The sequence below is a fragment of the Macaca fascicularis genome, chromosome 15 (assembly GCF_037993035.2).
Source record: "Macaca fascicularis isolate 582-1 chromosome 15, T2T-MFA8v1.1".
Classification (NCBI taxonomy): Eukaryota; Metazoa; Chordata; class Mammalia; order Primates; family Cercopithecidae; genus Macaca; species Macaca fascicularis.
In genome coordinates this window covers 66,856,297-66,870,058 of record NC_088389.1, presented here as the reverse complement: position 1 = coordinate 66,870,058, position 13,762 = coordinate 66,856,297, and the positions used below count along the sequence as shown (strand labels likewise).

The 13,762-nt window shown below is 37.2% G+C and overlaps 1 long non-coding RNA gene across 1 annotated transcript in view; it reads left to right on the top strand.

Annotated features, from left to right (window-relative positions):
- Positions 1–13,762, top strand: part of LOC102143967 (uncharacterized) — a 365,500-nt gene that overhangs the window by 333,455 nt on the left and 18,283 nt on the right. The gene's annotated exons all lie outside the window — the stretch shown is intronic.

Below are 13,762 nucleotides of genomic sequence, written 5' to 3'. Positions count from 1 at the left end.
GTATGATTCCTTTATATAAGATTCTTGAAACGGCAAACTTAAAGAAAGGGAGACTAGCTTAGTAATTGCCAGGAGCTAAGGAAGGTATTTAAGTGGAAGGGAAATGACTATAAAAGTACAACATGGGGGATTTGTTGTGGTGATGGAAATGCTCTGTATCTAAACTGTATCAATGTCCACATGCAGATTATAATATTGTTCAAAACTATTGTATCATAGTTTTGCAAGGTATTACCAGGGGGATAATGGGTAAAGTATATACAAAGTCTCTCTGTATTATGTCTCACAACTGAATGTGAACCCACAATTATCTCACAACAAAATGTTTAATATATATATATAAATAGTTTGCCAAGACTCTGCACCTTTTTCTTTCAGATAAACATATAGACCTGTTTTATTTAGGTGACTACTTAATGTGTTCACTCATTTATTTTTTTATTTCAACTTTTATTCTAGATACAGAGGTAAATGTGCAGGTTTGTTATATAGGTATATTGGACCAAGGTAGTGAGCATAGTATTCAATACATACTTTTTTAACCCATGCATCACCCCCTACCTCCCCGACTAGTAGTCCACAGTGTCTGCTCCCTTGTTTTTGTCCATGTGTGCTTAATGTTTAGCTCCCACTTATAAGTAGTATTTAGTTTTCTGTTCCTGAGTTAATTCACTTATGATTATGGCCTGCAGCTCCATCCATGTTGCTGCAAAGGACATGATTTTGTTCTTTTTTATGAAAAGCCATATCTTTATTCCTGATAATTCAGATGCTCATTAAGTTCTTGATCCTAAGTGTGAACTTAGGGCTTCACAGCCATATTGGTAGGCCCAAATTTGGCCAGTGTCTGACTGACAGACATTGTTTTGACTTTGAGCTAATGTCACTGGAAATGTAGTAAGCCTTGGTTATCTGTAGAGCTCACTAAATAGTATTTGTCAGCCAGTTTGTCTATTGGGGAAATTTTTTCTGATGTGATGTCATGATTTACTATGATTTTTTGAACCAAATCAATATCTCAGCAGTTTTTTCCTGTATCAGCTATCATCCAAGCCCCAAACAATAGTTGTCAAACTGGGATGAATATTGGAATTGCAGAGGAGCAACTAATTCAATTGGTTGGAGCTAAGAGTCAAACATTAGTATTATTTAGAAGCTTACCAGGACATCCACATACAGCCAGAGGTGAGAACCACTGATCCAAAACAAATAAACAAATAGCCACAATTACATGGAAGAGAAAATGATCAATACCCATAGATTCAAAAAATAGCAGCCAAGGTTGGCAAGATGAGGAAAAATCTCCATTCTCATTCATTGCTAGAGAGAGAACAGAGTAATTTTCAAACTTTTCTGAAGGGCAATTTTGCATCTCTATGGAAATATTCATAGAAATTAATCTTACAAATCTTCTAGCAATCTGGTCTAAGGAAAATCATAGATGAGTGACAATATCCAGCTACATAATGTTAATTGCCATATTGTTTATAAAAGGTCAAGACTGATGGCAACCTAATTGTCCAATAATGAAGGACTGGATAAATAAACGATTCCATTGTGCATTATAATCATGGAATATTACAAAGTCATCAAAAATAGAATTACAAAATAATACATAATTATGTGGAAAGATGTGAACAACACACTAAACAGTGGGAAATAAATAGATTACTAGTCAGCATGCACAATATGGCCACGTTTTTGTTAAATAAGCATCATGCATTTATGCATAAAAATAGACACCCAAATGTTCTCACTGTGCAATAAGACAGGATTGGACGTATTTCTTCATGCTTGCCCATATTTTCTAAACTCCCCAAATACACATACATCAGTGAAAAAATAAAATAATAAAAGTTATTTTAAGAAGTGTACAACAAGAAAATGGCCAAAGCTATGCTAACGTACATGGATGAAAAACATGGTCCAGAGTCTATTCTGAGACTTCAACCAGGAATAGTCAAGAGTTTGTAAAAATGCTGTGGAAAGCTCTGACTGCTAAGTGAAAATCAAATATAAAATGTTCTAGTAGACGGAAGCAGGGCCCATGTTGTGAAAACCAGCTCCAAGTAATTCCAAGATGCCTCAAGTAGCATCTTTTTCAACTATCCTTAACAAGCACTTGTACAAGCACTAGTTGTTACCCCATAGCCTGACAGCTTTTCACTAATGTTTATCAAGCTCCATACTATGTCCAAGGCACTGTACTCAGGTGGAGGATCCCAAATGAGTAAGATTCATTTGATTTCTCAAATGCTTTGCAGTCTAGTGCAGCAAAATTGCATTAATACTACAAAAAATTCCACATATATTTCATCCAGATTCACAAATTGCTAAAATTTGGCCACATTTGCTTTATCATGGTCTTTCCCTTCCCATATATGTATTTAATTTTTTTTTTTACCATATGAGAATAAGTTGTAGGTATCATATTTCAGTGAATATTTTTCAAGAGTAAGGACATGTAGGCCAGGTGTAGTGGCTCATGCCTTAATCCCAACAATTTGGGAGACCGAGGCTGAAAAATTGCTTAAGCCCAGGAGTTTGAGAACAGCCTGGACAACATAGCCACACCTCATCTCCACAAATTAAAAATATACATATATTCGCCTGGCATGGTGGCGCCAGCTAGTTGGTCCCAGTTACTCAAGAGGCAGAGAGGAGGATCACCCGAACCCAGCAGTTTGAGGCTACAGGGAGCCTTGATCATGCCACTGCACTCCAGCCTGGATGACAGAGTGAGACCCTGTCTGAAAAAAAAAAAAAGCAAAAACAAAAACAAAAAGGACATGCAGGTATATAACCACAGTATAATTATCAATGTCAGTGGATTTACATTGCTACAATATTTTTATCAAATTAAAGACTTTATTAAAAATTTACCAATTGTCTCAATAATGTCCTTATTTTTTAACATATATTTCTGGTTCAGAATCCAAGCCAGGTTGACACATTGCATTTAGTTTTCATGTCCCTTTTGTCTCCTTTAATCTTCCTTGACATTTTGAAGACTATAGGCCATTTATTTTAAAGAATGTTCCTCAATTTGGGTTTGTCTGATCTCTCTCATGATTAGATTCAGGTCATAAGTTCTTGGCAAGAACACTACCTAAGTGATGTATGTCTTCCTCCGTGCATCACGTAAGAAGGCACATGACACTCTAAGAGTCAAATCAAGAACCCACAGTCTCATTTACAACAGCCAGAAAGAAAATGAAATACCTGGAAACACAGCTAAGCAAGCAGGTGAAAGATCTCTACAAGGAGAGCTACATAACTGCTGAAAGCAATCAGAGACAAGACAAACAAATGGAAAAACATTCCATGCAAAAAATCCATATCATTAAAATCATCATACTGTTCAGAGCAATGTACAGATTCAATGTTATTCCTGTCAAACCACCACCATCATTCTTCACAAATTAGTAAAAACTGTTCTAAAATGTATGTGGAACCAAAAAACAGTCCAAATAGCCAAAGCAATCCTAAGCAAAAGGAACAAAGCCAGCGACATCAAATTACTTGACTTCGACTATACTATAAGGCTACAGTAACCAAATAGTAAAGATGTGGGATCAACATAGGTGCCCATCAATGGCGGATTGGATAAAGAAAATGTGGTACATATGCACTACGGAATACTACACAAGAACATAAAAAGGATCAAGATCATGTGCTCTGTAACAAGATGGATGGAGCTAGAGGCTATAATCCTAAGTGAATTAATGCAGGAACAAAAAACCAAATAACACATTTTTTCACTTGTAAGTGAGAGCTAAACATTGAGCACACATGGACATTAACATGGGAACAATAGACCCTGCAGGCTACTAGGAGAGGAGGGAGGACAGTGGACATGACTTGAAAAACTGCCTATTGGGTACTATGCTCACTATCTGGGTGCAATATACCCATTTAATAAACCTGCACATGTACCCCCTATATCTACAATAAAAGTTGAAGTCAAAAAATAAAGAAGGCACGTGATATCAGTCTGTCTCATGGAGTTCCTCCACAGCTGTCCAAAGCTCAATAAACCTTTACAACTATAATTTTGGCAATATATTTTTGGCAGAAATGTTTAATATTCCTCTTTTTTCCTTTTAAGTGTGTTTTGCTTAAACTTGAATATAAAAGAAATAAAAATTTATGTTCACACAGAAACCTATACATGAATGTTCATGGCAGCTTTATTTGTAATAGTCAAAAAGTGTTTACAGTCCAGATGTCCTTCAGCTGATGAGTAGTTAAACAAACTGAGGCACATACATACAATGGAATACTACTCAGAATAAAAAAGTATAGACTAATGATACACACGACATCTTGGATGAATCTCCAGTGAATTATGCTAAGTTAAAAAAAAAAGCCAATTCCAATGAATTATATGATTCCACTTATATAACATTTTTGAAAGGATAAAATTATAGAAATAAAGAATAGATTAGTGTTATGGGTTAAGTTGAGGGGAACCTGAGAGGTTGGTGATTGGCTATAAAAAACAACCGGAGGGATTTGAGTGGTGATGGAGTTGCTCAGTATCTTATTAGTCCATTCTCACACTGCTATAAAGAACTACCTGAGACTGGGTAATTTATGAAGAGAAGAGGTTTAATTGACTCAAAGTTCTGCCGTCTATACAGGCAAGCGTGGCTGGGAGGCCTTAGGAAACATACAATCATGGCAGAAGGCAAAAGGAAAGCAAGTGCATCTTACCATGGCAGAGCAGGAGAGAGAGAGCAAAAGGGGATGTGCCACACACTTTCAAACAACCTGATCTCATGAGAACTCACTATCACAAGAACAGCAAGGGGAAAATCCTCCCCCATGATCCAGTCACCTCCCACCAGGCCCCTTCTTCAACATGTGGAGATTACAATTTGACATGAGGTTTGAGTGGGGACAGAGCCAAACCATATCACTTGACTATGGTAGAAAATACAGCAGAAAATACAGTAGAAAATACCTACACATGTTATAGAACTCTATATTACTAAATACACACAGATGCAGAACTGAGTACAAGTAAAACTAGAGAAATCTGAATAAGATTGTACCACTATCAGTACCCTGGTTGTGATATTATACTCTAGTTGTGCAAAATGTTAACATTGGGGGAAGCTGAGTAAAGAGCATACATGATCTCTCTTTATTATTTCTTTATAATTGTATGTGAATCTATAATTATCTCCAAAAAACTTCAATTTAAACAAATGCATCATAGCTAGTCACAGTAGAGTCCATTCATGAAAGCTGATCACCCTAACAGAATTATATAAACCAGTCGTATGGTGAAATTCATGGTAGCTCTTACATAGTTTACCCCACTTGTATTTGCAATATATTTATATTTAGGCTGCTCACTTCTGTGACACCTTTTTCAAATTTCCTCAATAAGTTTTTGTTCTTCTTCTCCCTGTTTAACCAGTATAATTAGCTTTTTTGTTGGTTATTGTTAATGGCACTTTCATATCTTTGTTATTATTGTTTTATCATAAAAGAATAAAAGAAAATTGTAATAAAATGGCTTTCCAAACAAAGAGGAAAGTAAATACACCTTATTTGAAAGAAATATGAACATTTTTTCCCACAATATTCAATTATTCGTTTTAACAGTGCCAAGCACTACTTTAGGTGCTTAAGAAAGAGACAGTAGTAAATTAAGCAAAATTCCTGCTTTTTTGGAGGTGACAGTCAACCAGGTTAGAAAAACAGGCAAACAACTATATATTGCTTTATCCTAAATATCATGAAGAAAAATATATCCCAGCAATTATTCACAGAGAATGGTGAAAACACTAATGTCGGTAGGGTGGTGGTCTGATGCAGCTTGTCTAAAGAGATAAGATTTGAACAGACTTAGATGGCATGGTATGTAGTTCATAGTTATCAAGACAAAACAAATGTTGGCTCTTCCAAGACAGATGCTTATTAATTCTTGATTTCCAGATTAATTGATGAAGAAATGAACCTCAACCAAACTTCTTTATCTTTCAATTGAAAGTCTGAGGTATTTCATTAGAGGATGAAAGAGTCAAGTACTTAATACCCAGTCTTTCATACCCTTATCCTTTGATGTTTAAAAGCTTGCCTAGCTCTAAAAGGAAAAAAGAAAAAAAAAAACAAAAAAAACACACCATTTTAATGAACACTGCAATTAAGAGATACAGCCCCCTGGAAACTCATCCCCTTTGAGCTGCTCTGATGTTGGCCTTTTCCTGATTTGAGGTCAATAAAGTTATGGTGTTTGCGTCTCCCAGGGAAAATCCCTCTATGTAAAATCATTTGACTCACTCTGGCTTCCCCCAATCCTCCTAAGAAGCTCAATCTGCGGATCAGAGCAGGCTACTCCTTTTCAATTAACATTCTTTCAGATTTGATCATTGTCCTTGTCTTCATTTATGTCAAATGGTGCTCCCGTGGAGACAGGCAGCTGGTTATTCTAGTCTAACTCAGATAAACCTTATTAAAATAACCACCTCCCTTATGCGACTCTATCCATCACTTTCACCTTGACAGGCCCTTGTCAGTCTGGTGTCCTGCGCCATCTCTGGGTCCCAAATGGTAAATGCCCCCCACCCCAACCCTGCACCATCAGCACTGGGACACTGTTTGCAAGATGCAAACTACATATGGAGATTTTTGAGTCATTTGCTTCTTTAGAAGTTTAATTCCATTCAGGAAATATTAACTAAATAAACAGTGTAGTTTCTGGGGTAGTTCCAGGTATCTAGGCCAATAAAATGCCAGGTCAGTATTTTTCAAGGCAATTCCATGACAAGTGACATAGAGACGGACAAGAGGTTTTGAGAACAGACAAACCCCAGGTTCAGCATAAACACCTGTACAGGAAGACAGGAACTAATGCTTTCTGCTTACTATGAAAAATTGCCTGGAATAAAAAAAAAGAAAAGAAGAGCCAGTCATGGGAGAGGGAGGTCACTGCTGCCCCAAAAACCTTCCCAATCACCTCCATCCTGGTCATGAGCCACAGCCTCTTGACTGTAGAAGTGATCTGCTTTGTCCTCTAAATTTTTTTTTTTGTTTGTTTTTTGTTTTTTTTTTTTTTTTTGAGACAGAGTCTCACTCTGCCGCCCAGGCTGGAGTGCAGTGGCCCGATCTCGGCTCACTGCAAGCTCCGCCTCCCGGGTTCACGCCATTCTCCTGCCTCAGCCTCCCGAGTAGCTGGGACTACAGGCGCCCGCCACCTCGCCCGGCTAGTTTTTTGTATTTTTTAGTAGAGACGGGGTTTCACCGGGTTAGCCAGGATGGTCTCGATCTCCTGACCTTGTGATCCGCCCGTCTCGGCCTCCCAAAGTGCTGGGATTACAGGCTTGAGCCACCGCGCCCGGCCTTGTCCTCTAAATTTAAACTCACAATGGGATTATAAAGAGAACAGTGTCAAACAAACAGCCCCTTGGTTTTTGTGAGGATTATTCCTGAGAGCTGTACTGGTCTCCACTAACATGGGCCTGATGTAGGTGCAGTAAGGTGATGGGCCTCTCAGAGGTAGGAGCTAGTGAGCCTTACAAGATGACTATTTCCTAGTTTCCCTTTGTTACTCATGGAAATGACTAAGGACTATTTACTTCTCATATATGTCGACGTAGTCAGTGTAACAGTCCTAAGATGGATTGCCAGACTCCCATGGAACAGGGTCATACCCCTTTGAAAAAGTCTCATTAAACTTCTTTGAAAAGTCACTGGAGGGCTTATGGGCATGGGATGGCATAGTGCCTCCCCCAGTGAACAGACGATTAAAATCAGGGACCATGAGTCAAGAATTGAACAATAGTGAATTTCAAAGAAGGAAAAAGTTCTATGCTACTAGATGAATCTCTGAATATTCAAGAGCTTATAAACTAAGATCTCAAGAGATAGTATCCTCTTGGGAAACCTGGCATAACACAGCTTATTGATAGAGCTGTGAATATTGCTACCAGAGCTGTAAAGACCAGCCAGCACATAGGAGGAATATGACTTAGAAGGAGTTGTGGATTCCCTGATACAAGAAGTGAGATATCTACAAGGCCAGATGTGATAAGTTGGTCATGCCAAATGACATGATCTTGCCCCTCTGGGAAATGTAGTGTAGAGAATCCTGTTTTTGAAACTTGAAAAGATGATAAAGTTTGGTTACCAAGTCAGTAGAATTTCTAACATTTGCTCCTTTCTTGAATAAGTTCCCTTCTGATCAAACGTGACTAAAGAATTTGCAGATGAAGCTGTGTCTGTCCCAAGCTTCTCTCGATTTTATATAATCCATCTTCCACACCCTAGCCTGGGTAATTATTGTGTAACTTACTTTTATCATTAAATAATTATTTTTAATGGGTAATTATTGCTTAACTTATTTTTATTATTCTTGTTCTGACAATAATTCAATGGTTTCCTATTGCAATATATTGCAAGTCCAAACATCTTTAACATGGCTTATGTTAACAATTTCTTTCCAATTTCTTCTCTCCCCATTGTCAATGGTATAGCCATCCTGTGCACAAATGGCATTTTTTTTTTTTTTACTTTAATGAGCCAGGCTTTCTCACCCCTCTGCCTGGTTTCCCAACTCCTTCATTAAACTAACTCCTCTCCATTCTTCAGGTTACATCTTGAATATACTTTCTCCAGAAAGCTTTCTTTAACCCTCACACTGCATTATGAACCTCTCCTATGTGCTCCCACAGAATCTCATGTCCATTGTATCACGCTACTTATCACACTATTACTATTGCTTATTTGTTTATAATCCCCCACAGTACATAAACATCTTGCAGGAAGATACCGCATCTTGTCTATCTTTACATTTCCAGCACAAAATAGGATCTCCTGAATGAATGGATCGATGGATGCAAACATTATTGTTACTGAGGCAGAAGACCTGCATTCACATCAACACCTCGCTATTTATACTTAATCCCAAGCAAACCATAAACTCTCTGTGGAAGAGAATGTAGAAGTATGAATGTGATCTTTTGTCTTCTTAAAACCAGGTGGCTAGACTGGTCAATTCCTTCGTGGTCCTATCAGCAGTATGATCAATTTCTCCATATGCAAAAGATTGCAAGGTATGTTGAGTTGCTCTAAAACACGTGCAAGACAAGCACCCAGGGCTCTCTGAAGAGGAGGAGACATAAACAGTCTCTCCAAATGCAGATTCAACAAAATCCCTATTCTAATTGTTATGTGAATGAGAGAATTAACTCAAAGAATCAGTATAGAAACAGGAGTACGTGACCAGAGTATGCCCAGCTCTGCTAAGATCCAAGTGTTATTAAAAACTAGCCTTAATTAGGCAAGACTATGCTCTTTGTTTACTGGAATTTATTTATTAATTTTTATCATGGCTTCCAGTTTTCATTCTTGCTGTTTATTGGCCCCTTTCTTTAAGTGAGAAATGCTTATGTGTGTGTAATTTGAGCATTTTCCAGTGCTAACCTCCATTTCGCCTCTGTCTCGCTTAGGCAAGGGCAGGATCCTCCCTGTTCTAGCAGAGCCTTGGCTCTGTTTTAGCTGGCATGCAAATACAGAGTGTGATCCATCATGTTTTATTTAACAGAGTCACTGAGAGAAAGGGAAAGGAAATTGTTGTGAATTAAATGTCCTTGTCTCTTTAGACAAAAAGATAAAAGTTCTGATTGATTGCTGAGATGGCTAGAAATGGAAGTATTAATGCAAAACAATGATTTTGTTATGTTTCTATTCTCTGAAGTGTTGCAAATGGCAAGAAAAAAATTTTATCCCAGAAACAGACTAAGAGCGCTTTCTCCTTTGCCAGAACAAGGAAAGTTGGTGAAATCAGGAAGCAGGGGATGGCGAGCCCAGGAGTAGGGCCTGGAGATCTATATTCCAGTCCTCGCCCTGCAATGTTCCCTTAGTGGCCTTGGACAAGTCATTTTGTATCCTGACTTTGTATTCCTTAAAATACAAGGATTTCACTAGAGATGAGATCTGAAGTCTCTGTCAGAGCTTGTAGTGCTATGACATTCTTTCTTCTTCTGAATTAACTCAAGCAACAGGTCTTAAGTAGAAGCCATTCTCTGGGGATGCTACTGACGTGCTCTGCCTACTAGAATCTTCAGTAATATTATCTGAAAGATTCTACCAAGTTCTCCCATTTATCTTCAATATATGAAAAAGTTATTCTACTAGAAATTTTATAATAACAAAAGAATGCATAAGGTGTTAAGTGGTTCCACATAGTGGATTAAATTTGACAATTTACCAAAGTTCACTTAAGTACAATTAGGTACACAGTTAACTGTATGTAATACACAATGTGATTTTGGTGTTAGCTTCTATTGACTCCTTTCTTTAAAAATAGAGAAAATATTTAGGGTTGAGGGTTTTTCATAGATTTCGGAAATAATTTTGTCCTGGTCCAAATCATCCTATTTTCCCCCTTCCTGAATCTACGGTTTTCCCTGATTCAGTGAATCCCTGAATTCAAATTGTTCCATTCCCCATGCTTGCGGACAGAAATACTGGATCTTTGATCTGTCAAAACATTTTTAAGTGCTCACAGAGAATGCTCAGTACTTGGCTACAATTGCCCAAGGTTCAAAGTTTAAGTTGAGTGCCTTTATCTACTATATTTCTTTGTCTTCCACTTGGACATTGCTGAAAACTAAAGGAAGTTTGATTTTCTCCAATTTGAGTGTGTATTGCAGAGAATATAAAACAGTTCTGAGGGTGTGTGTGTATAAAAGAGAGAGAGAGAGGCAAACACAGAGAAAAATACCCTTCTTTGAAAGCTAAGAGAAAACTACAAGATTCTATAGCTCAAAACTTTCTATATGATCTCAAGTCATGCTCAAAATTACCCACCGGGTCAGAACTCAAATTCTGCATGAGGCCAGATTTTAAAATAAAATTTAGGAATTGGTCTTAAAACAAAAACCAGGCCACTTTCAAGACTTACTCCAACAAAGACATGATTTCTTAAGGCAGTCTTGAAATGTTCTTTTATTTTATGTGTTTCAGCTTTTTGGTTAAGTATCTGATTCTTAACCACACAAGTGCAATTTGTAGCCTGCAAAGTTTGAAAAATAATTCTGTTTGAATCAAAAGAGATGTTGATTTGATGACTGCTTTTGTTCAAAACAATCATTTCATAATTTGTATGCTGTAATATCCATATCTTAATAATAGGTCTCCTGAGTAAACTGGTTTTCTCTACTGCTTTGATAATTTTATTTTATTCAAAAGTTGTTTCTGGATGCAGGAAGTATAGAAAGCTGATATTCTGGTATGGGTAAAATTGATGAAGTCAAAATTTTCCCCTTGGTGAAATGACTCTCAGATAATAAACAATGATCTTTCCCTCAGACCACTAGGGCATAGCCACACACATTGTGAGTAATTCCCTAACAGGGTAAATGAACAAATGTAACTCAAATGAACTTAACTTGTTAAGAGTATAGAGTTAATGAGCCTGAAACGTCTGAGATTAGTTTAGGAGAGTGAGCTTGGGCAGGATCCAAAGCAACACACTGCATTCCAAACACTAGGAAATCTAGGCCCTTGTCACAAAAAAGAGTGGAGCAGGAAAGTCAGCGAGTATGTCAGTGTCCATCCATTGTCCCTCAAGAAAAGGCAACTAAAAATGGGTAGGTAGAATTTAAAAGTTATCATAGCTAGATACCTTATGGAAATCAGTGAAGCCTTTCTAAGTGTATTGAGTTTGGAAGATACATATAGACACACTTGTAAATTTGTATTTGTATTTATATTATAGTCTTTATATTAGGGTATATATTGAGTCTTCGATACTCTTATTTTTTCATAATTCAGTCTGGAAGTGCATTAAATTTACCTTTGTCCTATCTATTTTTAAAATGTTTACAAAGGAAAATAAAGACAAAAATATACTTATAAGGAAAGTTTTATCCTTCTTAAATCTTTAAGAATGAACTTTTAAATCTTTATTGCCCAGGCTGGTCTCGAAAACTTGGGCTCAAACAATCCTCCTGCCTCTGCCTCCCAAAGTGCTGGGATTAGAGATGTGAGCCACCACACTTGGCCTGAAAGATTTCAAAACCAAAAGACCAAAAACAAAAGACCAAAAGACCAAAGACCAAAAGACCAAAAACAAAAAACAAAAACAAAAATCCTAGTAGAAAATAAAGGAAAATATTTTTTGCAATTTTGAGATGAAGACGTTTGTATAAACAACACAACAAAGCTAGGAATCATCACAGAAATAACCACCAGATTCAAATTTATAAAGCATAAAATATTCTACATAGAAAAAAGTTTCCATAAGCAAACTGAAGAAGACATATGAAAAGTTATTTTAAAAAATATTTGAAATATATATGACAAGATAGCAATGTACTTAAGATATTTTTTTAAAACCTATAGAAATTAATGAAGAAAAGAGGACTTCCCAACAGGGAAATGAATAGGGAGAGGTCATGAACAGGCTACTCATAAAACAAGTAAGGTCGGATGAGAATCTGGTAAAGGTCTGGAGGATGAGAAATTGGATACAAGAATAAGGAACTGATATGGAAAATGTGGAGAATGAACTTAATATGGAGGAAAGGAAAGGAATTGGGAGAAAAGTCTGTCATAATTAAACTGGAGGCAACCTAGACAACCTTTAGGGTCTTGGAATGAAATAGACCTGGGGGTCTGAGTCTTTTCTCTGATATGACAGTCCCATAGCCTTGGCAAGTTGCTGTCTCACATGATTCTTAGTTTCATCATTTGTAATTTAAAGTACCGTTGTGAGGACTGAGCAAAACAATTTATTTGACTCCATGAACTCTGTCTCACCTATGCATAGCCTGGTGGTTTAATAAGACTAATTTATGCAACTCTCCCTCCTGCTATGCAGGGACCATCCAGTCCTGGAAGAGCAGACCAGGCTTCTCTGTTCATCTTCATGCCCCATCAATGAATAATCCTCCATAGGTTGAAAGCGAAGTGGACATGAGGTTTTCAGATCTGTCTAAGCTGTCTGCTCTAGAAATCAGGGAACAATCCTTTGTTGACTAGTTAGTGAAGCAAATGTAGTCAGTTCAACAACCACTTTTTTCTAGGAAAAAAGCAGGATGGATTTTTTTAGGGCATACAGGATAGACGATGAGCACATTTGGTCTCTGTTGGTTATTTTATGTAGTTTTCTTTTGCGGGGTAGAGGTGGTTAGAGTTTGATTATTATTATTTTTATTTTTTTTTAATTTGGTCACCTTTTATGTAATTTATGTACTTTTACTAAGGGGAATAGTCCCTCCTGTTGCAATTGTATTCAGAAATCCCCATCATTATTCCAGAGATGGAAAGGTCATGACAATAAGAAAGTAAATAAATACTAAAAACATTGATAAAGAAAAATGAAATGGTTCCTAGGAATCAGAGGCAAAAATATAGAAAAAGAAAAAGAAAGACATGGAGAGGAGGAGAGGATAGCAACCAGTGGTTGCACACAAAAGTTTTTCCATCAAAGACTGCCACCTGGTGGAATTGTAACTGTACCTGTTCCTTTGGCCTCAGCTAGTTCTGGAAGGAGTCCAGAGTAGTAAGACGCAACTGACCTGCGAGCCTTCAAAGCTAAATAAAAAGTGGATGAATAAATGTCGGTGCATCAGTAGATTCTAAATCTTGACAACACAGAAGACTTATTTAATCTGATCCCTGTGCATCGGAGTCTTTAAATTGTCATTAGTCAGGCACGCTGCCACTCTTTTTGAAGGCTAGTGCTGTTTCTTGGGTATAAACCAGCTGTATTTCATGTGAGCAAGCAAAAGGAAACAAAATC